Source organism: Pteropus alecto, unplaced genomic scaffold (assembly GCF_000325575.1).
Source record: "Pteropus alecto unplaced genomic scaffold, ASM32557v1 scaffold87, whole genome shotgun sequence".
Lineage (NCBI taxonomy): Eukaryota > Metazoa > Chordata > Mammalia > Chiroptera > Pteropodidae > Pteropus > Pteropus alecto.
The window spans coordinates 5,921,277-5,926,051 of record NW_006443225.1 but is presented as its reverse complement, the minus strand read 5'-3'; the positions used below and the strand labels follow the sequence as shown (position 1 = coordinate 5,926,051).

The following is a 4,775-nucleotide window of genomic DNA, read 5'->3' as shown; positions in this document are numbered from 1 at the left end:
GATAGCCCTGCAGTGGCTCTCTGCCTAGGTTAGGTTTCAGCTTATGAATTTAGGGGGGGACACAAACATTTGGTTTATAGCAGAGTCTCAGGGAAATAGTGCAATGAAGAACCATATTGAATTTCATTTGACACAGCATTTCTTAAGTTTTCATTCCACCTTCTGATGTCTTAAGAAACATTAGTATTGAGAAAAACACAGTTTTAGACATGTTTTCAAAAATTATATATCTCTTTTATTTTTCAAATTTATCCAGTGAAGTACTCATGGAGCCTAAATTGCGTTCCAAAGTGAAACAAGTAATGGAAAAAAGATCAAATTCAGTTGTTGTACTCTAATGCCATCAATCCATTTATCCACCCATCCTTTCATCCTTTCACCCATCTTCCTTTTAACAAAATATATACTTGCCTTTGTTCTAAGCTTGTTGGCTACATAACTAGACCAAGCACAGGTAGTTCCTGCTTTCATAGAAATTATATCCCAATGGGAGGGGGAGATATCTGATATATGAGACGTTTTCACACAGTGAGTCTACAATGATAAAACTCAACTGGTAGTTGTGACAGGGAGAGACTGAAATGGGGCTGGATTGGGCTATTTTAGATGGGGTACAGCATGTGGTTAAGACTATAAGTCTGAAATCATGTTGCTTTGGTATAAATCCTAGTTCTTACTAACTGAGTAATGTTGGGCAAAAAACTTAACAACTCTGTGTCTCAGTTTCTTGATCTGTAAAACGATGTATTAATACTACTTATCTCAGAAGGCATTGCTAAGAATTGGATGTTAATACATGCTAAGAACAATACACTACCTGACAAGTAGTAGGCATTTAATAAATGCCAGTTGTGTTATTATTGTTATCTCCTCATGATTCCTGATATTTGCTAGAGTCCTGGGATGAGCCTGGCTGGTGAGCTAGCTATTGGGACTGCCTGTGTTTATAAGGCCTATAGAGTATGGGAAAATCAGGCACAGTGATTCTCTTTATAACTGCAAAGGTTATAATTCTGAGAAATCCTATGAAATGATAATTAATGAGCTCCTGAGTCAAATGAAATTCAATATGGTTCTTCACTGCACTGTTTCCTGAGACTCAGCTATAGACCAAATGTTTGTGTCTCCCCTAAATTCTAAAGTCGAAACCTAACTTAGGCAGAGAGCCACTGCTGTCGTGCTGTTTCTGTGGGGGTGACATTGTCACCCTAGTGGGCCTGGAAGGCTGAATTTACTAAATGGGCATGATGTAACTGCAACTCTTTCTGCTGGGTCTGCAATGATAAGCCAGAGTTTGCTAAAGAGAGTGGGCTAACAGAAAGAACAGGATGGACGGACGCTCCCGATATACAGAGTGTCTTAAGAGAACGACAAGAAGTGGACTGCAGAGCAGAGAATGGGCAGAAACACATAAAGATTAGAGGTCTCAGGGACAAGGTGATTATGGCAATTTAGCTAAGACAGAATAGTGGCCTAAACTAGGAAAAGGGCAGAAGAGTTGGAAAGAAATAGATTTGAGAAATAGATTTGAGAATATAATAGACTGGACCTAATGATTACCTATATGTTTGGGATAAGGAGAAAAGAAAAAAATGGGAACTCAATTACTTGAGATAGAGAATTTGGAAGGTGGAGCATGTCGGAGTGGAAAGAAATAACGAGTTCCTGTTTTATTATCGCATGTTAAGTCATTAATTAAGCATCTAGCTGTGTATGGTGACATTGTGTGAATTTTACATTCTGAGACATTTACTTTTTTTTAAGAGTCTACCTCTATTGCCCTCATAGGTGTAAGGTGGGTATTTACTCTTGAAAATGCTGTTGAACAGATGAGAAAATCCTCTCTTGAAATAAAATACACATTTTCACATGAAATTAATAAAATATATTCTTAGTCATTTACTTTTGGTTTGTCACTGTGCCCATGTAAGCAAGACATGACTACAGAAATGACCTTATAGAATCTGAAAGGCGTGTTTGAGTTGGGCCTGAGCTACCTGGGGAAAACTGCACTGGAAAATCTGTGCAACGGAAGATCAGCTGGAGGTCACAACAGAAGCTTTGGCCTGTGGTTTTAAAAACAATAAATTTCATCTGACTTCTTGGAAAGTCCTAGAGACTTTATATTGTAATTTCTACAAAGGCAAAGCGACTACAGCCTCATCTCATTGCACTTGCACTTCCAAAAGGAAACGCTGTTCTTAGTCATGAAAATACAATTTCCTCCTTAATGGGCTGCCCTTTCCTCGTGAGCATGCTTGCTTTTATTTTTCTGAAAGGACAGATGCAGTCCGACTATAAAGTAAGAGCTATGCATTGATTTCCGCAAAGAGCCTTGTTTCCTCATCGTCTTTAGCTTGTAGGCAGTGCACTCACTTTCAAGCAAAATACAAACATTACATGACATCTTGAAAGAGAACCTTGTGTAAATTTTCTCTAAATGGAAAGAAAGCCTGTATATAAAAGTAATTTCTAGAATTTTTATATGTGTATATATTGTGATATATATGCACACAAGCACATAGCCTCATCAAGTTGATCATTAAATAAGCACTTATTGAGTGTCTACTAAGTGCAGAGTGACATGCTAGGTGCTGGGGCTACAATAGCAAGAGCTATTTATAGACGACATAGAGACATCACGCATCTTTAAGCAGAGTGTGTTATGTGTTTGTGTTTAGGAATGAAAAATTCAGCTTCGATGTGAAGGGGGACTCAAAGAGGAGAAAATATCAATAAGAGAGAAATCAGAGTCTGATTGTACCTGCAACCCTTAGTAGCTGTGACTGATGTAAAAGTGGGGCTTAACACAAAACTCAGGTACTCTAAAATCTGCACCTCTGGGAAAAGGTGCCCATAAATTCTGAATCACATGTAATATTGTTTTGTACATTTACCAGCAATACAAAAATTTCCCCTCGTACACACATGACAGAAGTTTGCAAATATAAACAATGATATTTTAACAAAGGGAAATAATCATAACCGAATGTACATATATTTAATAAGCTACAAATGAATGTGAGTCACGTTAATCAGATGACTGAGGAGCAACAACAAATAAAGTTAGACTGTTTTTTTTCAGCACACCAGGCACTTGCAATCCCTGAAGTCTTTGAGCATGAAGAGTTTTCTGAGATTTCTACTGGTGTGGCAGGATGTTAACAATGATGATAAGAAAAAGAAGTTGCTACAAGACACAACAAATAGAACTTTTCTCAAAGTGTGGTCTGTGGAGCATTTTCATCCTAGTCTGTGCATGTTTAAAGCTCAGATTTCTGGGTCCCTACCAAGATGTAGTGAACTAAGATTTCTGGAGTTAAGGGCTGGGTATCTGCACGTCAATAGATTGCTCAGATGGTTCCTGTCCACTTAAAGTTTCAACGAATCAAAAAAGATTTAGAAAGCAGAGTGTTTGAAATGGCAATTATTTAGAGAGGTTCATTTGTTCTGAATACTCCTACAAAGACAGTCCTGATGCAAATTCATCTTGTGCCTCATCTAGGTCTCCCCTCCAAGAAGGTGACCTGCACAAAGGCATGGACAGCATCTCACTGCATTTTATGTCTGGGTGACTAGGATAGTCCTTTATCGACAGTCAGATAAGTGTTATATATTGGAAGAAAGAAAGAAACAAAGTAAGGAAGAAAGGAAGAAAAGGCAAAGGTAGTTTTAAAATAACAACCTTTGTGTGATATTTTCTGAGATTCTTGATGTCAGTAGTCAGATGAATTGTTGGAGGAGTGAGAAAGGTTTTTTTTAAAAATCTTTTTGAGACAGAAATAATCTCATTATGTTGTTAGTACTAAATTAAGAGATTTGAATAATTTTATCATATTTTTAAATTTTATCAGAACAGAATTAAAATTGCAAACCAATGAAAACAGTGAATCGGAAAATTAAATACATGCAAGCTGTAAATAGACAACTTTATGTTTCAGTGATTAATCTCAATAGCACTCCTTAATTTGTGTTTGAAAAAGATGCCTTTTCGGTTAAGTAGCTCTTTATCTTATAACATTTAGTGTATTGTTGGGAAATTACTTAAAATATATGAAACACATAGAACATATATAAGATTTGATATATAGAATATGCTCAAGACTTGACAAAAACATTTAGGAGGAAAGTTTTTTCTTTTTTTATAAGGCTTTTTTTTTTTTTTTTAGGCAAGGCAACCCTTGGTTGACCTTACAGATTGCAAGGACCTTGTCAGCTTACAATCCCTTATTTTTTTATTTTTTACCCCTACAGCATCTGGTCTTCCTAGGTGGTCTCCCATCCAAGTACTAACCAGGCCCGAACCTGCTTAGCTTCCGAGATCAGACAGCATTGGGCTTGTTCAGGATGACATGGCCATAGACAAAAATTTTTCCTTTAATGCTAAGAATTTTCTCCACAGTAAATCTACATAGTGTAGATTTTCTCTATACATTAAAATGGACACACAAATGTGTGCTTTTCAAAGTGAATAACGATTTACTTCCAAAAACTTGGAATACAAAGAAGAGTAAATTCGAGATGTTGGATCAACAGTCTGTGCTGTCGGGTTGGAAGCATTCAGGGGGCCCTTGCTCAACAGGGTTAAGGAGCTGAAAGGAAGCCCCCACTTACTTTTGGCTGTACCTGTATCCAGATGCTAAGGCTGTCAAGGGAGACCCCTGTTGGAGGTGAAACGGAAATGAATGCCAGTTTTCAGGAATGATCTGGGATGTTCGCTTTTGAGACCCCAAGAGTAACAATTGAGATAATTACAAAACAACAAAGACAAACAA

General features: G+C 37.2%; 1 pseudogene; it reads right to left on the bottom strand.

Moving 5' to 3' along the window:
• Positions 1–4,245: 4,245 nt before the first annotated feature.
• On the bottom strand, positions 4,246–4,364 carry LOC112472711 (annotated as a pseudogene).
• Between the last annotated feature and the right edge of the window lie 411 nt (positions 4,365–4,775).